Genomic DNA, 24,144 nt, shown 5'->3' with positions numbered 1-24,144 from the left:
CTCACTACTGGTTTTGTTTGGCCCACAAGCTGACAATGGTTTTACAGTTTTAAATGGTTGAAAAAGATCAAAACAGGAATAATGTTTCATGACACATGAAAATGATAAGAAATTAAAATTTCTATGATAAGAAAGGCAGTTTCCATAAATAAAGTTTTATTGGAACACAGCCACACTCATTCCATTTTATTGTCTACAGCAGCTTTTGGCTGCCTTCCCACTACAAGAACAGACATGAATAGTTGTGGCTGAGACTTTGTAGCCCACAAAGCCAAAAAATAGATACTGCTTGCCAGAAAAAGTTTACAGATTCCTGCTCTAGACTGTGCAGGAGGCAGGCACATTCTGTACATCTTAGATCCAGAATCAGACCAGGTCCCTGCTTATCCTCCCTAGAATAGGTTCTCTCATCTCCCTGTCCTTCCCCCAAGGAAAGCTTTGGCAGCTGGCGGTTGTCTGAATGCCTGACAGCTCTGCAACAAAAACAGTGATGTGTCCTGAAAATAGGGTGTCCAGGCTCAGAACTCAAGGCTTTTAGAGATGAGGGAGGGAAAATTATCTCCTATTTATTTCTATGCCAGTATTTTAAAAACCCCTAATAATGTTAGTACATTTTCTTAACCAAATTCTTTTTTTTTTTTTTTCTTTTTGTGGTATGCGGGCCTCTCACTGTTGCGGCCTCTCCTGTTGCGGAGCACAGGCTCCGGACACGCAGGCTCAGCGGCCATGGCTCACGGGCCCAGCCGCTCCGCTTCATGTGGGATCCTCCCAGACCAGGGGCACGAACCCGTGTCCCCTGCATCGGCAGGCGGACTCTCAACCACTGCGCCGCCAGGGAAGCCCTCTTTTTTTAAATTTTTAATCTTATTGAAGTATAGTTGATTTGCAATGTTGTGTTAATTTCTGGTGTACAGCAAAGTGATTCATTTATACATATATATATTCTTTTTCGTATTATTTTCCATTATGGTTTATCCCAAGATATTGAATATAGTTTCCTGTGCTATACAGTAGGACCTTATCGTTTATCCATCCTGTATATACTAGTTTGCATCTGCTAATCCCAAACTCCCAGTCCTTCCCTTCCCCCACCCCCCTCCCCTTTGGCAACCACAAGTCTGTTCTCTATGTCTGTGAGTCTGTTTTGGTTTCGTAGATAAGTTAAATTGTGTCATTAAAAAAAATTTTATTTATTTATGGCTGCGTTGGGTGTTTGTTGCTGCGCGCAGGCTTTCTGTTGCGGTGAAACAGAAAGTTGCGGCAAGCGGGGGCTATTCTTCGTTGCCCTGCGGGTGTGTCTCATTGCGGTGGTTTCTCTTGCTGCGGAGCATGGGCTCCAGGGGCTTCGGTAGTTGTGGCTCGCCGGCTCTAGAGTGCAGGCTTAGTAGCTGTGGCACACGGGCTTAGTTGATCCACGGCATGTGGGATCTTCCTGGACCAGGGATCGAACCCATGTCCCCTGCATTGGCAGGTGGATTCTTAACCACTGAGCCACTAGGGAAGTCCCCAACTTTGTCATATTTTAGATTACACATATAAGTGATATCATATTTACCCTGATTCATAAAGTCTTTGTGAGGAAAGGCCCTGAGAAAATAGGCATGGATTTGGGGTTTGCCCTTTATTCCATCAATGCAAGAAAGCACAACAGGTAAAGAACCTTGTACAACTACCCCGGTGACGATGTTGGTAGTGGTACCACCTTTTCACTTTTTCTCCAAGGAGAAAAGTACTCACTCACTCACCAGCACCTATCTCCATCCTGTCTTCTCTCCAGAAAGCAGAGCCTGAATCAGGGCTTGCGTGCAGCTAGTTCATTACGAAGCATGATCCTGGGAATAGGCTTGAGAGACGAAAATAGGGTTAGAGGAAAAGCCAAGGCAAGGGTGCATTCTTTAGTTTCTTCATCCTTTAAAAAAAAAGCTTTCTTGAGATATAATTCACATAACAAAAAATTCTCTCATTTAAAAGGTACAATTCAATAGTTTTAAGTATATTCAAAGTTGTGCAGTCACCACAGTCAAGTTTTAGAACATTTTCATTATCTCAGAAAGAAGCCTTATTCCCGTTAGAAGTCACTTCCCATTTCCCCCCAACCCTCTCCCAGATCTTGGTAACCACCAATTTACTTTCTGTCTCTACGGATTTGCTTATTCTGAAAATTTCACGTAAATGGAATCACATGAGACAGGCTTCTTTCACTTAGCATGTTTTCAAGGTTCAGCCATATTGCAGAGTGTGTCAGCACTATGTTTCTTTTTATTGTAAGAAACATTTTCTTGTATGAACAAACCACATTTTATTTATCCATTCACCAGTTGGTGGACATTAGGGTTTTCTCTATTTTTTGGCTATTATAATGATGCTAGGAACATTGGTATATTTTACAAGTTTTTGGTGGACATATTTTCAATTTTCTTGGGTGTCTTCCTATGAGTGATATTGCTGGGTCATATGGTAACTCTATGTTTAACCTTTTGGGGGACTGCTGACCTGTTTTCCAAAGTGATTGTACCATTTTACATTCCAACTAGCAATCTATGAGTGTTTCAATTTCCCTACATTCTTGGCAACACTTGATTTTGACCATCGTAGGAGGTGTGAATTGATATCACACTGAGGCTTTGATTTGCTTTCCCTGATGGCTAACAATGGTGAACATCTTTTGCGTGCTTACTGACCATTAGTATATATTTGGAGAAAATGTCTATTCAGATCCTTTGCCCATTTTTCAATTGAGTTATTTGTCTTTTTATTATTGAATTTTAAGAGTACTTTACATATTCTAGATACAAGTATTTTTATCAGATACATGACTTGAAATTATCTTCTCCCATTCTGTACATTGTTTTTCCACTTTCTTGATGGTATCCCTTTTTATTTATTTTTATTTTTAACATCTTTATTGGAGTATAATTGCTTTACAATGGCGTGTTAGTTTCTGCTGTATAACAAAGTGAATCAGCTATACATATACATACATCCCCATATCTCCTTCCTCTTGCGTCTCCCTCCCACCCTCCCTATACCACCCCTCTAGGTGGACAGAAAGCACCGAGCTGATCTCCCTGTACTATGCGGCTACTTCCCACTAGCTATCTATTTTACATTTGGTAGTGTATATATGTCCATGCCACTCTCTCACTTTGTCCCAGCTTACCCTTCCCCCTCCCCATGTCTTCAAGTCCATTCTCTATGTTTGCATCTTTATTCCTGTCCTGCCCCTAGGTTCTTCAGAACTATTTTTTTTTTTTTTAGATTCCATATATATATATGTGTTAGCATACAGTATTTGTTTTTCTCTTTCTGACTTACTTCACTCTGTATGACAGACTCTAGGTCCATCCACCTCACTACAAGTAACTCAATTTTGTTTCTTTGTATGGCTGAGTAATATTCCACTGTATGTATGTGCCACATCTTCTTTATCCATTCAGCTGTTGATGGACACTTAGGTTGCTTCCATGTCCTGGCTATTGTAAATAGAGCTGCAATGAACATTGTGGTACATGACTCTTTTTGAATTATGGTTTTCTCAGGGTATATGCCCAGTAGTGGGATTGCTGAGTCATATGGTAGTTCTATTTTTAGTTTTTTGAAGAACCTCCGTACTGTTCTCCATAGTGGCTGTATCAATCTACATTCCCACCAACAGTGCAAGAGGGTTCCCTTTTCTCCACACCCTCTCCAGCATTTATTGTTTCTAGATTTTTTTTTTTTTTTTGCGGTACGCAGGCCTCTCACTGTTGTGGCCTCTCCCGTTGCGGAGCACAGGCTCCGGATGCACAGGCTCAGCGGCCATGGCTCACAGGCCTAGCCACTCTGCGGCATGTGGGATCTTCCCGGACCAGGGCACGAACCCGTGTCCCCTGCATCCGCAGGCAGACTCTCAACCACTGTGCCACCAGGGAAGCCCCTGTTTCTAGATTTTTTGATGATGGGCTTGATGGTATCCTTTGAGCACAAAAGTTTTAAATTTTGATGTAGCCCAATTTATCTATCTTTTCTTCTGTCACTTGTGCTTCTGTTGTTAACCATAGGAAGGCTTTGCCTTTCCCAAAGTCATAAAGATGTACTTCTATATTTTCTTCTAAGAGTTTTAGTTTTAGCTCTTACACTTAGATAGGTGTGTGATCCATTTTGAGTTAATTTTTGTGTATGGTGTGTGAAGAAGGGGTTACAACTTGATTCTTTTGCATTTTCATGTCTTGTCCCAAAACCATTTGTTGACAGACTTTTCTTTCCCTCATTGAATTGTTCCAGTACCCTTGTCAAGAATCAGTTGACCATATATGTGAGGGTATATTTCTGTATTCTCAATTCTATTCCATTGGGGTACATATCTATCCTTATGCCAGTTGCCACACTGTTTTGATTACTGTGCCTTGGTAGTAAGTTTTGAAATTGGGAATATGTGCTATTGACTGAATATTTTTGTCCTCCTAAATTTATGTTAAATCCTAATGTATTTGGAGATGAAGCCTTTGGGAGTTGCTTGGATCATGATTTGTGGAATTCTCATAAATCTGATTAATGTCCTTATAAAAGAGATTCCAGAGAGCTCACTCATCCCTTTTTCACCATGTGAGGACATGGAGAAAAAAAGGCCATTTATGAACCAGGAATTGGGCTCTCACCAGACACCAAATGTGCAGGCATCTTGGACTTCACAGCCCCCAGAAATTGAAAATTTTGTTTTATTTTATTAAATTAATTAATTTATTTTTGGCTGCGTTGGGTCTTCATTGCTGCATGTGGGCTTTCTCTAGTTGCAGTGAGTAGGGGTTACTCTTTGTTGTGGTGTGCAGTCTTCTCATCGCGGTGACTTCTCTTGTTGCGGAGCACAGGCTCTAGGTGCACGGGCTTCAGTAGTTGTGGCACACAGGCTCAGTAGTTGTGGCTCACTGGTTTAGTTGCTCTGCAGCACGTGGGATCTTCCTGGACCAGGGCTTGAACCTGTGTCCCCTGCATTTGCAGGCAGATTCTTAACCACTCCGCCACTAGGGAAGTCCCAATTTATGTTTTTTAATAAGCAACCAGTTTATGGTATTATGCTAAAGCAGCCTAAATGGACTAAGACAGTGAGTCTTCCAATGTTATTCATCTTCTTCAAGATTGTTTTGGCTATTCTGAGACCTTTGAATTTCCATATGAGTTTGAGGATCAGCCTATCAATTTCTTCTGCAAATAAGCCAACTGGAATTTTGATAGGGATTGTGTTGACTCTGCAGATTGCTTTAGTGAATATTGCCATCTTAATAATATTAAGTCTTTTGATCCATGAACATGGATGTCTTTCTATTTGTTTAGCTTTTCTTTAATTTCTTTGAACAATGTTTTCTAATTTTCGAAGTGTAAATTTTATACATCATTTGTTCAAATACTTTATGACTAAGTATTTTATTCTTTTTGATGCTATTGTAAGTGAAATTGTTTTCTTGATTTCATTTTCAGATTGTTCATTGCTAGTATATAGAAATACAGTTGTATTTTGTATATTTCTCTTGTAGTTGTGCAACCTCACTGAACTAGTCTATTAATTCAAATAGTTTTTAATGAGTTTCTTAGGATATTCTATATACAAGGTCATGTCATCTGAATATGCTAGAGATAACTTTACTTTTTCCTTTCCAATCCAGCTGTTATTTATTTCATTTTCTTGCCTGATTGCCCTGCCTAGCACCTCCAGTACAATTGGAATAGAAGTGAGGAAAGTGAACATCCTTGTCTTGTTCCTGATCTTAAGGGAAAAGCTCTCATTTTTTCACCATTAAGTTTGATGTTAGCTGTTGGTTTTTTATAAATGCTCTTTATCAGATTGAGAAACTTTCCTTCTATTCCTAATTTGTTAAATTTTTTAATCATGAAAGAATATTGCATTTTGTCAAATGTTTTTTTTCTTCATCTTTTGGGATGATTATGTGGCTTTTGCCCATTTTTTTCTGTTTTTATGGAATATTGCATTGATTGATTTTCAGATGTTAAACCAACCTTAGATTCCTGAGATAAATCTTATTTGGTCATGGTTTGCATTCCTTTTTATATGTTGCTGGGTTTAGTTTGATAGTGCTTTGTTGAAGATTTTTGCATCTACATTCATAATAGACATTAGTCTAAAGTTTTCTTTTCTTGTGATGTCATTATCTGGCTTTGGCCTTATAGAATGAATTTGGAAATTTTCTTTCCTCTTCTATTTTTCAGAAGAATTGGTAAAGAATTTATACTATTTCTTCTTTAAATGTTTGGTAGAATTTACTGGTGAAACCATCTGACTGGATACTATAAAACTCCTAGAGGAAAACATAGGCAGAATACTCTTTGACATAAATTGCAGCAGTATTTTTTTTGAATCCATCTCCTAAAACAAAGGAAATAAAAGCAAAAATAAACAAAGGGGACCTAATTAAATGTAAAAGCTTTTGCACAACAAAGGAAACCATCAACAACACAAAAAGACAACCTACTGAATGGAGGAAAATATTTGTAAATGATATGACCAATAAGGGATTAATAGCCAACACAGAGAAACAGCTCATACAACTCAACATCAAAAAAGCAAAAAACCTGATTAAAAATTGGAATTATGCATCCTTGAGCCTATCAGCAATGGAGGCCCCTGCAGCTGGATTCTGCCATATCCCTCTGAAAGATCAGGTGTTTCAGAATTGTCCACCAAAGGAACAGAAGAGAGGAGCATTTTTCTACCCACAGCTCCCATCCCCTATTACTAAATGTTTCCTTGTAAAGTGTTAACTCCCTTGCACTTTCAGGATTTCCATGTGTGAGTGCCAAGTGAGTTCTTGTAGATGTTCCACATAGCAGATCCAGGAAAGCAGCAAGGCAGCTGAAGTGTCGTGCTGTTATATGTAACTGCAGGTAAAGCGTCCAGGTAGAAGCTTGTTGTGCCAGTGGCTGGAGTAAATGGTTTGATGGAAGACGTCAGTTAGGGTACAAAGCTACTCAATATAGTGCATCCATACCTTTTGCTTTCCATTATATTTAATCATTCACAAAGACTTCAAAGCTGTGCTCACCCCTCCAAGTCTACAAAAGGCTTAAACATGAGGGTTCATGGAACAAGCTTCAGCTACTACTTCTGCAACTCATTCTAAGGCCACAATATTCATTTCCTTTCTCTATTTCTCACTGTATATTTCCCTCATCTTTATTTAGCACTTCAGTGCAGACAAGTTGCTTGCCTGGAAGGGTAACTCAGAACTTCATCTCTGGGGGATATGAGTCCTCAATTGTTTTACCTTTGTTGAACTGTGGTTTCTGCAGTTTCCCATTTACAGTTATTACTGAACATGGAAGCACTAAATGATGCCCCAGGGAAGCCCTGTGGTACCATATTGGGCTCCTTCCTGTCCATCACCGCATAACAGCATCCCTCCCTCTGCATGATAATGGGATCAATTAGAACTGCCAATATAACAACAACTTTTCTTGCTGGATGTTCTACTGTCACAAGGAGCCCCAGAATGACAAGGTGGTAGTTGTAGGTTAAGGTTACATGGAATCCAACCCAGCAGAGCCTAACATTTTAGGGACAAGAAGAACAAATTCCGAAAACTATAAACTGGGTATGATAAGTGTTGTCTATCTCACTTGTATCCCTTGGTTTTCTGACCAATTGATTCTGGCTTTTAGGGACACAGCACCATGTTTATCAGCCATTGCTTCAGTACCATAATCCCAGAGCACAGTGTCCCAGACTCGCAGGATGTTGTCCCTGAGGTGGATCTCATAGGAGACTTCAATGAGCCATTCCATCATGCCATTAGGCTGCCTGTTTCTGAGTGATGTGATATACGGTAGGGTTAGTGGATCAAGTGATCAAATGCCCACCGTCATAAAAAGGGTCTTTTAGCTGGCAATGATCGGTAGCATATGCAGCTGTAAAGGTGTTCTGTAAGTCTGTGCATGGTTCCAACAGAGGGACTATAGGCCAGGAAGCCAATCCCATATCTGGAATAGGTATCAATTCCAATACGTAAAATTTGAGATAAGAGTTGTCTGATAGATCAATCTGCCAGTAAGTGGCTGGCAGGTCTCCTTGGGAGATAGTGCATCAGACTCTGCTCTTGGCAGGCTGAGCGTTCAGCAGTGACCTTGGTAAGAGGAGTCCCTTGCTGTGTGACCCATACATCACCTTCATTCCTGTCACCATCACCATAGCAACTCTGTTCCAAGGGCCTTTTGTGCAAGCTCTGGGGCAATGGTTACGTTAAAGTGAGCTCTAACATGAAACATGAACATGAGCATGTTTTGTGTCCTTTCCAACAAGTTCACCCCTGTGCCTGTTCCCCAAATTCCTTTGTCTCTGTTCTTCTGATCTCATTCCTTCCCTGCAGCTGACCAATAAGAAAAGCCATTCAGCAATGCCCAAAATTAGTTATTATTATACATTTCAGGTCGGGTCATTTCTTCCTCTGTTACAAAGCAAGGACCACATGTCCTATTCTTATCTTTGCCCATTGGGAGTGTTCCCCTCAAGGCCACCTCTGACCAGGCTTCTACATGGCAGCATCATCAGCCAGCACCAATACCCAGAACTGATCAGTCAGAGAATTGGACCCACGTACCTTCTCGTAGGATCTGTGTCCCCTTGAGGATGTAAGACATGAGTTGAGAGATGGGCTACCTCTTCCTGTAAGTTCTGTGTGCCTTCAATACCTGTCTGTGCCTGATCCTGGAGGTACCATTTCCATCATAGGAAGGATGCTGCTGCAGCCACCCTACATTATGGTTTGATGGATCTGATAATATCAGTTCATAATGGGCAACCCAGACACATACTTCCTTGGTGTCCTGTGGTCAGGCTCTTAAGATTCTACTAGGGCTTCTTAGAATTCCAAGAACTGTTTTTCAAATGGCAAGTAGTTTTCTTCTGCTAAAGATGTGGCTTTATTGTAGAATCCAAGGTATGCACACTGGACTCTTCTATTGAGGCTTGTCAGGGAAAATACACTGCATTCTTATTCAACATGAGTGTTCCTAACACCATGATATCTGTTGGTCGTATGGCCTTAGTGGCAGGACAGCTTACGCTACATCCTGGAATGGCTGCCAACACCCTTGCTCTGAACACCCCTGAAATCAGGCACTTTTCTGTGTCACCTGATAAATGGCTCAAAGCAATATTCCCAAGTGTGGTATGATCTGCCTCTAAAATTCAGAGAGATCCACGAAAAGCTATACATTATTTTTAGAGCTATGGAGCATAAGGGCCACAACTTCTTTTCTGCTTAGGAGAGGGTTTCCTGACATGCCAGACCCTGCTCCTGGGATACTGTGGTCTGTATGCTGTAGTCACAGATCTTTGCGGATCAAGACTCCCTGGTTGCCAATTTGGCTTTGCTTTTCCTCAGGGTAATTTCATTCATCTTGCCTCTGTCTGTCAAGTAACGCCACACAGCCTCTGCTGTCCTTATTGAAGCTATAAATCCCAGCCGTTGTCGGCATCTCCTACTGTGAACGCTGTCTTGAAGGACACAGCACCAGGGAGCTTCAAAAAGATGCTGCTGTTCCCCTCGTCAGTGTAATGTCTGGGCCACCAGCTGACTCTCTCCTGGGCTTATTTTTATGTCCAATCTTGGGGTGTTACTGCTTTTTGAATCTTCTACTTAAATCTTCTAACAAAATCCCTGTAAATCCCTGGGAACCACCTCCCCAATATGCCATAATGTGGCTTCCTTGTGTCGTGACAATATATGGGACCTTGGGAAACTCTTATATTCAGAAACTTAAGAGTAGATTCATAGTCACCATCTATTCTCAAAATTACCCACAATTTCAAGACTCATTTCATACACTTCCTGTCCCTTGGGTCTCAATCCAACAGGGATGGAAGTGACACTAATTCCTTACTGGTTCCTGCTCTCTCTTATTTTCCTGAAATCCTGTCTGTTTTCTCCCCAGATCAGAGCTGGTTTGGCCCTCATTTGGGAGGTGTGTGGGGAGGTGTGGGAGCCACTGCCAGTGCTCATTGATACCTACTCTTCTTTTCCTTCTGGGCGTGTGAGAAATAGAACTTCTTGCCTCCATGCTGTCAACAGAGCCGTCTCACTAGTTCCCACTAGTAGTCTGGGGTCAGATATGTTGTATGTCACCCTGGAGCTGAGGCAGTCATGTTATTAGTCAGCTCAGGCCGCCATAACAAAATACCATGGACTGGGTGGCTTAAACAGTAGGCCTCTGTTTCCTCACAGTTGTGGTAATAGGTGCTGGCAACTTTGGTTTCTGGTGAGAGCTGTCCTCCTCATTATAGACTGCTCCCTGATTGCTGTGACCTCACACTGCTGTCCCACAGGTGAGCAGGGAAGGAGATCCAGCACAAGTTCCTGTGCCTCTTCCACTTCTTATCAGGGTACTGTCCCCATCAGATTGGGACCCATCCGTAGGACCTCATTTCATATTAATCAAAATAAAGGTCCTGTCTCCAAGTACAGTCACATTGAGGGCTAGGGCTTCAGCATATGAATTTTGGGGCGAAACAATTTGGTCCATAACAGGAGGGAATGTTTCCTGTAACATCCTCCAACTTGCCTGGGCAACCCTGAAAGCCATGTGTTCAGATGGCACAGATGTTCCAGATGGAAGGGAGCTGAGTGATGAGCCATGGCTTGGAAGGTGCTACCTTGGAGAGCCAATGGGACCACAGAGAACTTGGATTAAGGAACAATATGTATGCAGTCATGAGCTATGGGGGCTGCTTTGTTACTGCAGCACAACCCATCCTATCCTGACTAATACAGGGGACTGTAGCCCCTGGTATGTATATGCTCCCCAGTTTTTGCCTCACGACTATCCCAAGGTCCTTTAAATCTAGGAAATTTTATGTAATTTTTCTGTATAAGAGTGGTCATAATTTCAAGAATAGGTAATATTTTGTGTATTGCTTCCCCCCCATGTCATAATATAGTTCCATAAAGATCATTTTACTGACTCCACAATACTTCGGTCCAAAGGCTGAGATACTCTAATTCTGAAGACATTCTTTTCATATAAGTTATTATTTTATATATAATTTTGTTTGCTAATGAAAAGCTTCCATTTACATTGAAGAAAACAGTGCCTCTCCTGGAATTAATCATCACAATTTAAAAATATATCTTTATTTTTAATTTAAAATGAATGTGATGGGGGACTTCTCTGGTGGTCCAGTGGTAAAGAATCCACCCTGCAATGCAGGGGATGCAGGTTTGATCCCTGGTCAGGGAACTAAGATCCCACATGCCATGGGGCAACTAAGCCCGCGTGCTGCAAACTACAGAACCCATGCCCTCTGGAACCTGCACACCACAACTACAGAGCCCACACACCCTAGAGCCTGCGCACCACAACTAGAGTAGAGAAAACCCACACACCACAACTAGAGAGAAGCCCATGCACCACAACAAAGAGCCCGCGTGCCGCAACAAAAGATCCCACGTGCCTCAACAAAAATCCCACGTGCCACCACTAAGACCTGACACAGCCAAAAAAATAAAATAATATAAAATAAATAAATCTTTAAAAAAGTAAAATGAATGTGATGTTCAGATTCATGAAGCCATGGTATCTTTCATTTCTCAAAACATGACATTTTCTATACTCTCTCTTGCTCTGGCTCTCAAGTAGCTTTATTTATGTGCTACTCTCAAGGTACACAGAGCTTTCTCGTGGAATGAATTGTGTTGAACAAATAACAGAAAATTCCTCCCCTAAGGAGATTGGAGTCTGCAGGCAAGTCACCTAATCCAGAATGCGGAATAAAGAACAAGCATTGTGTGTGGGGTAGGGTTGTTTCTGGAAAGATCAGCAGCAAGGTGTTTTTTTAGCCTCACACACAATTGATGCTATGGTTCAATGATTTATCAGGTAAAATGAGACATTTAACAATGAAACAGGCCATTAGGAAGCCACCAGTGGGTCATTTCAGTAGGCATTTCCATTTTAAGGATGGCCTCAGCCTTGTAGCAGAGAATGACAGAGAAATGCTTACCCTTGCGGAGATCTCGGCATGGCTAAGCTATTTTTTACTGCCTTTACGTGGTACCTGAAGGGAACATAAGAGGACAGAGGAGCAAATACAGTCGGCCTTCCATCGCACCCGTGACAATACCATCTCCAATTATAGCCCTCCAAGAGATCTCTGAAACTGTGTTTCTGAAGTGGTCATTTATTAAAGGCTTAGGGCTCTTCTGATAAATAAACTGGGAGGTTCTGTCATTCTCTCAGGGCTAAAGGAGACAGCTCTGGGGCTCAGTGTGTGATCAGGGACTGTGTGGGCTGAGGCAGGGGGGCAAGGTGCAGCTCAGGGCTGTGATTCAGCCCCTGAGTAATGAAGTGACAGGCTGGAGGCGACTTCATTATGTGTGATGCGGTGGCCCCATCCATCCACGAGAAGTGAGAGCACAGTGAGAGGGCAGGAGGCGTGTGATGGGAAAGGAAGCAGGATGTGCTGTCAGAGCAGGTGGTCTTGGGAGTGAGAGAGGTGTACGAGTGAATCCTGGATGAACAGGGAGATTTAGGACAGGTTACCCAGCTTCTCTGAGCCTCGATTTCCCCATCAGTAAAATGGGGATAAGAACAGTGCCTTACATAAGATCTGTGGTATGTATTTGATAAAATGATGTGTAACTGAATCACTTGGCCACACAGTAGAAATGAACACAACATTGTAAATCAACTATATTTCAATGAAATATAAAAAAATTAACAAATAAAAAAATACTTTGGATTAAAGTACTGAACCTAGTACCTGACAACAACCACAATAGTAATAACAACATTCACTTCTGTGACCAGCTGCTAGGTGCTTATATATATAAAATCATACAAAATCTTCCACTTAAAGTCTAACTGTTAGCTCAAGAGGGATATGGAAGTGAAAAAATATCTTCCTTATAATCCCTATGGAACAACTTTAGTGTCTTTGCTGCTTGACAGTCTAGGAGGATGATTTGGGGGGAAATTATAGTGGGTGTTTCAATGTGTGAGTTGGGATGGTAGAAATATTTACCATCTTCCTCAAATATGTGGAGAAGATCAGTTGAGACAGTACCTATTCATGTTATAAAATACTAGACATTATTAATGATAATTATGTGGTATAGATGCTATGCATTTGATAGTTTCAACTGGTTTTTCTAAAATCAGATATTCAAAGATTCCTTAGTCCCCTGGGGCCTGTTTGGGTACATCAGGGAACTGGAATAAGTGGGTTTTTTGGTCTCTTTGTTTGTTTTTTTAATTAATTAATTTTATTTTATTTTTGGCAGTATTGGGTCTTCGTTGCTGCTTGCGGGCTTTCTCTAGTTGTGGTGAGCGGGGGCTACTCTTCATTTTGGTGCGTGGGCTTCTGATTGCGGTGGCTTCTCTTGTTGCAGAGCATGGGCTCTAGGCGCACAGGCTTCAGTAGTTGTGGCACACAGGCTTAGTTCCTCCATGGCATGTGGGATCTTCCCGGACCAGGACTCAAACCCGTGTCCCCTACATTGGCAGGCAGGTTCTTAACCACTGTGCCACCAGGGAAGCCCTGGAATAAGTGTTTTATATGAGGATTGTTTTTCATGTGCCAATAGGCTAAGGGGGTGTTATAAACATAACTTAGGAAACCAAAGTTATGCCTGCCCTCAAGGACTTCACACGAGAGAATGAGGTATGCAAAAAGGTGAATCACCATAGTGAGGGGTGGACGCAATAATAGCCCAGATATTAGTATCAGGGAGGAGAGTCATTGGTAAGACCATTTTGTTTGTGGGGTTATTGGTGGCAAGCAACAGAAATTATTTGTGGGTATTTTAAACAGAAGAGGAACTTTTCAAGACTACATTAGTTAGGCCACTGAATTGCTTGGAAGAATAGAAAACTAGGTTGGCAAAATAGGCAGAAGAAAAGGGAAGCCAGAAACTACAAACCAAATCCTGCCAGTGGGTCAGTCTGCTGAGGATGGCGTGGCTGTTCCCACTGAGTATCAGTGCACTGTCCTCAATTGGCACCACCACTGGCCCAGGGTGCTGCCCGTGATCCACTCTGGACTCAATGCCTTTGGCATGTGCACCTGTTTGATAGAATGTAGGTCTCATCCTTTCTCTCTTGCTGCAGGGGACCTGGGGAGTGAGTCTTTGGCAGCTTCTATGGTTGGAGCAGGTTCTTTTTCCCTTATAAATATTATTTATAAAGTGAGGTAAATTCTCCAAAGGTAGGAAGGGAGTTCAGACACTGGCCAGCCAGAAACACATGCTGCAGATACTGGAGGTCACGTTTTCATCTTTGCTGGTTTTCTTGTGCCTATCAATAAACAGCAAGTTGATTGATTATCATTTCATATTTATGGATGAATATATGTTAAGCTACCATTACATGCTATAGTAATTGATCAAAAGAAGATCCCCTATACCTCCATAAGCTGTGTGTTTGTTCCTTGTTTCTTTCCAAACCAGGCATGAGATGTGCACTTACACAAGCTCCCCAACTCAAATCATGGCTCCGTACCAAAGAACTAATAAGCAAGTCCAAGTTTCTTTTGCTTTTCGTGTTTTTTTGAATAATTACTTTACCTATTTCTTTCTTACCAATTCAGGCAACATACTTTTTCTCAAGGAAATTACATTTGCTTATGAATGTAAGTGAATAAGCAGAATGACAAGAGTTTGCTTCAGCTAGAATTAGATGGATATTGCAATTATTGGAGGAAAGAACATTTTCCTAAATTCAGCTATGAATCCTCTACAGATCAAAACAAGGACCGCTTGTAAGATGGTTCTCTTGCTTTAATACATATTATATTTTGTGAGCATATAAAAACCTCTTGTTATGTGGTAAAATACTCTTTTTGGCATTGAGGGAAACACATATATTCTGAATTTCATCATGATAGGGAGAACAGATAAGCTGAGTTTTTTGGGTCAGAAAAGGGGAGATTATGAGCTTTTCAAGTGTGTGTGATAAATACTGAAAAGGTACTGTCATGGATGTTTTTGCAGCTTAAAAGTATATTAGACCTGGAGTCTCCACTTAGGATTATAACTAGAGTTTCCTGGCCATGTTCTGCCAGGCCCTGTTATTGAAATGGAGCAGGACCCTATGGTCCTTGGCCCCCCACATCCTCAGCCTGCCTTTTGTCTGTGGAAAAACTTTAGTCGAAGAATAAGTCAAATCAGAGAAATGAGAAAATGCAGAAACAAAGGAAAACAGTCCAACAAGACTAAATAATAAAAGTTCAGTCATTAAGCAAAGTCAAGGACCTTTTGTTCCTTTTCAAGGGCTAGAGATAATATTCTGAGCCATATCCTGTGAGCTGTCTTATATACTGAAACCCCCACCAGGTGGAAGAAGTTAATACATGATGACCAGACTGTAGCCATGACATAAGCTGCCACAATTCTGAGAACTGGCCTCAAAGAAATGGGAACAAACCGACCCTGGAACTGAAGACTAGCTGTACTTAAAACAATCAAGATGATGGTGGCCAGACCACCGATGACCAGTGTCAAGAGGACTGTCAGAGCTGACTGTGCTGTTTCTGCATGTAGCCCCCTCCCTCTGTCTATAAAAGCTCTTGCCCACTGATTGTCAGGAGTCCAACCACCAGTTTCCAGCCTCCAAAATAAAGCAAGCTTTCCTTTCCACCAGCCTTGTCTCTTTATTGGCTTTTGAGCAGCGGCAGCTGGACCTACTTTTGCTAACAGGTTTTGGTTCCCAGCGTGAGGCTGGGCTCTCGCGATATCTGGCTCCCGGGTTTTCCGGAGCAGGGCCGCCGGCATGAAGAAGCTTTGGGATGGCTGCGAGGACCCCTCTGCTCGTGGCTCACTGGCCCTGACCTGAGAGGGATCTGGCAGGGACATTCCTAGCAGCTGCTCAAACCATTTATTTGGGGGCCCCTCGCTGTTTCTCCCCTGCTTGGCACTGGCTGCCAATGTATGCTTTCCCTTGCTGGAACGGAAAGATGCCTCTGGAAGAGCTGACGAGCTCCAAGACCAAATAAGTCCACCGGTGTGCACCCGGCAAACTTCTCTTTTGAGCACGAAGTGTGATTTGGGTGTTTTGCCAGTTGGTTCTGACGTCAAGGCCCGTTTGTGAGCACAAAGTGCTATTTGGGCGTTTTTGCTAATTGGTTCTGACGTGTGTCTGACGTTGAAGACCGTTTGTGTTGTTAAGTGTTTGTTTGGGACTCCATATGGGTCATCCTCTCCATGATTTGTGACTGTTCTGTCTTTTGGTGTGTGAGGGTATATTCCATTTGTGTGATTGGTATTCTTGTTCCCTTTTGTAGAATGGGAACAATATATGGCAACAGTATTCTTTAGACTCTGGAGAAAATTGGTTAAGATGAAACTCTTCTGAAACTACAAAACTGATTCTTTTTGCATATGCAGTTGGAGAAAACTAGCTTGATAAAATACTTTTTTCAGAACCTTGACCCTGAGAGAACAGTGTTACCACTTTCGGTAACATTAGGTGCCCCTTTTTACGTTTCTGTTAACATCCCATGATCCACTCTTCTCCAGCATCTATCTCAATTTTTAGTTTACTTGTTTGTTTCCCTAATAGTTGATAACCTTTCTGAGGGCAGAAACTGTGTTCTTTCTCTCTAGAATTGCTAGCTTTTACCGTGGCTCTATCAGTATCTAATGACTTGAACATAGAGAGCTGAATAGTGTCATGGAATTAAAGTATTTATGTTTTATGCAGAGTAATATTCCAGTCAAACAGTAGGTTTTGAGTATGTACCATGAGCCTGGTGGTGTGTTAGGTAATGCTGCTAGATGTGACATGTAACAGACATGATTTGTCTTTCTTGGATCTTGGAATCCAGAAGAATGTTCTTCAAGGAACAAGTAATGTAAAATTATATATGGCTCAAGGGATAGAGAAGAAGTTCCAAAATGCATTTCTGGCCAGACGATTGTGAATTATGTAAATGAACAAAGATATTAATGTGTTATGTAGAAATGCTGCTGATAAACATAGATTTTAAAATCATTCTACAGTTTTTATTTAAAATCTCGTCTAGTTAGCAAACAGTGATGACAGCATCTCACTGCTTCCCTCAACAATATATAATCTATACATGAAAGATGGACATATATTAAATTAAGGCTATAGAAGGAAATCACATCCTCCAATATACTAGAACAAAGAGGGATGGATAAAACAGAAAGGTGAGAATGTCATAAATGGATAACATAAATATTATTAGTTTTCCTAAGGTATTTGTTCCTGAGGAATAATCAAGGACTTTTTGATGATGGCCATTCTGGCCAGTGTGAGGAGGTACCTCATTGTACTTTTGATTTGCATTTCTCTAATAATTAGCGATGATGAACATCTTTTCATGTGTCTATTGGCCATCTGTATGTCTTCTTTGGAGAAATGTCTATTTAGGTCTTCTGACCATTTTTTGATTGGGTTGTTTGTTTTTTTGTTATTGAGTTGTATGTGTGAGCTGCTTGTATACATTGGAAATTAAGCCCTTGTCAGTTGCATTGTTTGCAAATATTTTCTCCCATTATGTAGGTTGTCTTTTTGTTTTGTTTATAGTTTCTTTTGCTGTGTAAAAGCTTATAAGTTTGATTAAGTCCCATTTGTTTATTTTTTATTTTATTTCTATTGCCTTGGGAGACTGACATAAGAAAACATTGGTACGATTTATGTCAGAGAATGTTTTGTGTTTGTTCTCTTCTAGAAGTTTTATGCTGTCATGTTTTATATTTAGGTCTTTAGGCCAGGCATAAGAATTACTCTTGATTTCTTTTTTGATAGATTACTAGACTTCTAGATCAGATGATTGAAAAAAAATCAAGGTCTTCATTAATTTCAGCAAGTCATTTGACAGTTTTTACTGATTTCCTGTTGACAAAATGGAACTCCATCAATAAAGAATGTGGTTGTGAGGTTTTACTCTGAGAGTGGCCTAGGATGCCCTGTCCTACCCTTTCCCTCCCCTTTCACAAAGCCAAATGTAGGCTGAAAAGGTGTGCAAATGCCTGAAAACTGAGGATCACGTATTAATATGGAATTCAAGATGATTTAATCTGGTTGGAACAAACAGCCCAAACCAAGACAACTCTATTTATCATGATTAAATTCAGATACAATTGTTTAGGTTAGGAAACAAAGAAGAACAGAGATGGGGAGACCTATCTGGGCTGCTCTCAACATATACATGAACAGATTTTTATACAAATCAAGTCTTCTGCTAGGGAACAGAATGATGTAGCTGTTAAGCATTCTAATTTTTCTATGGATGGCATTAATAGCAGGTTAATGTGAGATCTGAGGGACCTGAAGTTTCTGTCCTAAGCTGGGCTTCTCAGTTCACACCAGAGAATGGTATGTAGTAGCTGATTCAGTGATAAGCCAAGAGGAGAGTGATCAGAGAACTTCCCTGAAATTAAAACAAAACCCAAAACTTCTCTGATGGTACTGTGGATATCTGGCTTAAGGGAGAAAGATTTTAGGGCCACACTGATAACAATTTTTATTTATAAAGGGTTTTTATGTAGAAGAAAGAATAGATTAATTTTGCATTATTCTAGCAGATGGTAGAAATTGTAATAAGGATGTGGAATGTAATTCATGACAAAGAACTTTTTAGCTATTAGAACTGTGTGAAATTGGGGTAGAAAGTCTTAGGAGGCACTGAGCTCCCATGATTGTTAGTGTTCAGACGTGTAACTGACAGCTCTCCAGGTGGGGATTTTTACATGGAGGGAAAGTTGAATTGAATGGTAGTCTAAAGACTTCTAACTCTGGGGTGGTCTGAGCTTGTAGATTCTGTCTGTCTTTACTTTTTAGCTCCAGAGGCTAACTTTTAATATCTTAAAATCACCCTTATGTTACAAGATGTCTTGCTAAAGATAGTAAACAGAATCCATTAGGAGGGGACAAAATGCATTTGGCTTGCTGTTCTTTGATAGGTCTTAGCTGCGATTGACATTAACTGTGGCATATGTATGTGTCAGGTTCTATCTTTATTCATGATTGTTGCTTTTTGCTGTATATGATGCTGTCATTCTTCACATATTCCAATCTTTCTTTTAACTCCCCTCAGAGTTAGCTTTAACAATGAATAAAAACTTTAAATCATTACATTTTACTATGCTTTTAAATAACTGGAACAAGAGTTTTGTATTTGAATTGAATTGTAATTCTAGGTGGCACACTGATTGTTAATGTAAACTTTCATAGCCTAGGCATGTAGGCAACATTTGGCACACTTATACTCTGCATTAATACTATAATTATGACCATGTTTATTGTATATTTTGTCATTTGTGGGACATACTTATGATCACTTTATGTGCTTTATCTTGTTTAATCCTTACAAAAATTCTAATAACACTCCCATTTTATGGATGGGGAGACTACTGTTTAGAGAGTGTAAGCTGTTTTTTATGGTGATTCAGAGCAAAGGCTTTTCTTTTACCTTGTTATCACCATAGGGTAGCAAGATTTATTTTGCATACACAAGAATCTGCAGTTCCATTCCACCATCCCCCTCCAACCTCTCAGGAGCAGACATTTCTGGAATTTTCTTTAAACTACCTTCCCCCACCTTTAAAAATTTTTTTTGGTACACATGAAAAAAATAATCAGGCTTTTTATTTTTGTCTAATTATTTCGTCTTTCCAGCCTATTTTACAAGTTTCAGTTCTAAACATTTCGGCCTCCTTCCAAAGTTAAGTTTTTAAGATTTTTGCACTTAGGTAATTCTAACTATGCCACGTTCCCAGCTATCATCCTCCCTAAAATGTCTCCAAGACTGAACGATAGTCAATCAACTGGGACCATTCGATGGAGTCCACAATGGGTAGAGTTCTGACCTAGTTGCCGTGGAGAGTAACCCAAGAAAGAGAAGATTTTCAACCTACTGAAACACAAAGTCATGTAGGAACACTTTCAGAGGGATGTACATAGAGCAGGGATAAATTAATCAAATGGTAGGGGTCAACTAGCTAATCTGTTGTATTTCTATAGAACGTTGACAACCATGGCTGAGCTTATTATTAAAGGTTTTTCAATGCAAATATTATGAGGCATTCTGCAGTCAGAGCAGATTCCCTACCTTTTTATTTGTTCCAGCCGTGCAAGATTAGTCATTGATTTCAGCAACAAGGAGCACATACAATATTGTCACCTGCCGTTGATTGCCTTTCTCTTGTTCACCGAGCATGCGACAGGAGACAGCAAGGTTACTTAGTGGGATATATTAATTCAGCCAAGTGTCTAAATACACAGCCAAGCCTATTGAGATAAGGCTGTGACATATCTATAGCAGTTCCCCCCCGCTTCTTGTTTATGTGACTGAATTTGCTTTCCTTGTGGATAAATCCTTTGAGAGCCACTCTCATTGGGTACCCTATTGCAGAGGGGCCAGAGATGTATCTAAGTCATTAGTTCTTTATTACTTTGGGGACCATAGAAAAAATGCTTTAGTGAAAACCTCTCTCTCGCTCACTGGCTCGCTGTCTTTCCCTGTCTCCCTCCCTCCCTTCCTCCCTTCCTCCCTTCCTGGCTCCCATAAGTATATGTTCACTCTTATGCCCATTTCTCAGTTAAAATAGAGTTTGGTGTAATTAATTGGCTCCTAAAATCACAGAATGGGGCAAGTCCTCTCTATGCTATAATTCTGTAGGGAGACGGATTGTAAAAAAAAAGATTTTGATGAATGGGTGCTCTAAATTTCCATTGGAAAGTCTCTAGCCAAAAGTCTCATGCTATTCGGAGACATGATTATCTGATTGGATGCAGGGCTTGGCAGAAATCACTTTTTAACTCAGACGTGGGATGGCGACAGAGTCTCATTACGTTAATTTTATTTACAGGGCAGCCTGGTTTCCTGTGCTGCGAGCTGGGTGCTTATTCAGCTGCCTTGGCTTAGGTGGGTTTTCTGCACAGCATATTTTTGTTTCCAAACCATTTTGGCCCTGGAAAGATGTCTGGCCTCGTTTCACTTTCGTAAACTCTGATGAAAGCCACAGAAGTTTCCAGGGAGCCAGAGCAAGCCACTTGTGGGGCCCTTCCTTGCACTGTGTGAATGGCTACTGGAGGGTGGGTTCTAATCAGACGACACTCCTGTTTCCTGAGGCTTTTGCCTTCACATAAGAAGGGAATGTTGTCACTGAATGTGGCATGAACCTCTCTCTGCCACCTCCCAGGAAGGGCTGAGAGCCACTAGATCTGCGACTTTTCTTTATGGGTGGATGTGGGGTCTTACCACACACCCTTGGCCTCCCCCAGGATGCTCTGTGTTCATACTTATTACAAAGGATGTGGAAAAACTGAAAAAAGAGTCTGGATCTGGCTTTGAAGCTGCTACTACTGTTTTTGTTCCATTTGCTTCTCTAAGTACTAATGTTCGTACACATTATAGGGTACCTACACATATACCTTCTCATGGAAGCATCGTAACACATGGATGAAGGACGTGGAAACAGTGATGTTATTTCATAGAATAGCCTCAAAGGGGCCATTTTATACAGGTCACCCTGCTCAAAAGTGCTGGAGGTGGAATTTAAAGTCTCTGACAAGTAGTCAATGATTTCTTTTTTCTCACTCAAGAATGGTCCCAATCAAAATTAATATGTTAATCTGAATAAATTATTAAATTTATCAGGATAGACATTGTATCACATTTGGAAAACTGGTAGATTAGACTACTCAGATCACAAGAAGATACTGATGACTGCTGAGAAATCAAATCAGAGCTAAATTTACATTTATGTTCAGCAATAAAAATTCAATTCAATTATTTCAAAATATACAAAATTGTATTTTGTGTTGGGTGTGGCTGCATTGAATAGGCTATAAATGAAAGGGACTGAGGTTTCCTGATGTAGGAGTGCTGACAAAGGGCTTCAACAGCCCTGTTTTTAATGATACAGGCTTAGTTCATTCTGAAACTGAGGTATTTGCACTTCAGGGCTGTGAAAATGCACTTATTTTTGAATATATAGGCATGAACTGTTAGTAGAGTTCATCCCAAACCAACTGGGACCAAAAGCTCCTTTTTACCAAGCACATGCTGTCTCTGGGTCCTATGCTGAGTACTTTGCTGATGTTATTTTGTGATTTACTAGTCACTACCAGGTAGCAGGTTAGGGACCACTAGCCTGATGACGACATGGGGTCCCAGAGAGTAAAGGACTTTGCCCGTACCTGCAACTCCTGCAGCCACTGCCCCAGGCACCCAGCAAGGTCTCCTGCTCTTGTCTAGATGGGTCTTCTTAACCCAAAGCTGCTTCAGTTACCAGGACGCAAGGGAAATGAGCTCCTCCTCTCCTTACCTGCCCCCCTCCCCACAAGAATGCAAAACTCAGGTTGAATAGGAATTAAAATGTCAGGCATTTATATTTGTTTTAGGGCAGGCTTGGAGAAATAGGGACTTTCAACAATTTATCTTTCATGCTGGAAAAAAGGAAAAAGAAAGTAAGAAAAAAAAAGAAAGAAAACAAGCATTTGCTTCAGTGACTAGATGTATAAAGGCTAAGATGTTTCTCTTATACTGAAAGATCTGGGTAATTGCCTCAATTTTCCACTTCTCTTTTTGTGTGCAGACATGGCCTAATTTTTTTTTTTTTCGGTACGTGGGCCTCTCACTGTTGTGAGAGCACTGTGCAGAGCACAGGCTCCGGACGCGCAGGCTCCTGACGCGCAGGCTCAGCGGCCATGGCTCACGGGCCTAGCCGCTCCGCAGCATGTGGGATCTTCCCGGACCGGGGCATGAACCCGTGTCCCCTGCATCGGCAGGCGGACTCTCAACCACTGCGCCACCAGGGAAGCCCAGACATGGCCTCATTTTTTTAGAGCTTTTTCAACCAATAAGTTTCCAATATATTTGAAGTTTTCAATTGTCTCAAGTAGAACGTAATAAGATCCTTTTCTTTGGGGCATCTTGTAAGCATATTTTAAAAGAATTATTAAAATATGCGTACTTAGCACTGTTAGCAAATATTCACAACCCTTCAATAGCAGCTGCTTTGAGGGATGATAGAAACTGTGCAGCAAGTTAGGATGACAATAACCATTAACACTACACATCAAGTATAAGTGTCATTTTCTGCCTGCTTCCCACCTCTTACAAAAAGTAAGCTCGATTTTGTACTAAACACGTCTCAATTGTTATTTTAAAAACATAATTATCTTGATTCTTCTTAGAGACTCAAAATTGTTTCCATTTTTCCAGATTTTTAAGGTTGACAAATTAAAACAGGATAGTTTAGAACTGATGTCTTCAGCAGCTGAGATTGTTTTCTGTAACATTTTGTTCAGAAACAATTTCCATAGTAGAATCATCAACCAGAAAATCAGGACTGATACAGAGAAAGCTATAGCCAGATGGGGACCACAGTTGGGTGGCAAAGTGTTTGGAATATAAAGAAGAAATGTCTGTAAATTTCATAATGGGGAAATTGAATGAGCAGTTCAAATTTATGATCTCAACCCTGTGATTGAGCCAAAGGCAACTCTTGGCACTTGAGTCCTAGTACATCTTCCTTGTTCTGCTAGATTTCCTGACTTCAGGGAACCCAGCTGGTGGATGGGAAAAGTGATGGTAATAATCATGGTTCAAATCTGCAAATAATGTCACCTAACTTCTGATTTTACTCTCATTTTATTATCTCAAATGACTATCTTAATTTACCTCAGCAGGTTGAATTTTTAGAAATTTGCTTTTATATGATGATTACCTTAACATTCAGAAAATAATGCAAGACTATATTATTACATATTCTTATATGCATAACATATTGAAAGATTTCATCTACACTCAGTGCCCACAGATTTTAGCTGATATAGCTGCAGCATACAGCCAAGAAAATAAGCCTTATTTCAGGGTCCAGAAGTAGTTGATAAACCTTCAAACAATTAGCAAGAAGAGCTCCTGCATCTTTTTCTCCATATTGTTCAAAATGTTCTAAGCAAGATTGGGACATGTAATGCAGAGGAACAGGAGTTTGGGTCCTGCCTTCAAAGGTAATAACTGGTTTTCAGTAAGGAATGAGGCTCAGTGAGAGGTGGCTATGAAATAACCACTCCTCATTCCCAAATGAAACATTGAATCCTGGACCCAGGAGAGCAGGTGAAAAAATGGTGGATCTGTCTTGTCCTTTCATTTCTTTGGCATTGGTTGTTCATGCATGCATGCATGCA

The 24,144-nt window shown here is 40.8% G+C and overlaps 1 pseudogene; it reads right to left on the bottom strand.

The window, feature by feature from the left end:
- LOC101276119 (mitochondrial carrier homolog 1-like) overlaps nucleotides 1-24,144 on the bottom strand; it is a 62,859-nt pseudogene that overhangs the window by 6,581 nt on the left and 32,134 nt on the right.

Source organism: Orcinus orca, chromosome 10 (assembly GCF_937001465.1).
Source record: "Orcinus orca chromosome 10, mOrcOrc1.1, whole genome shotgun sequence".
Lineage (NCBI taxonomy): Eukaryota > Metazoa > Chordata > Mammalia > Artiodactyla > Delphinidae > Orcinus > Orcinus orca.
Note: the sequence above shows the minus strand (reverse complement) of the source record. Positions and strands in the feature narration are given on the sequence as shown.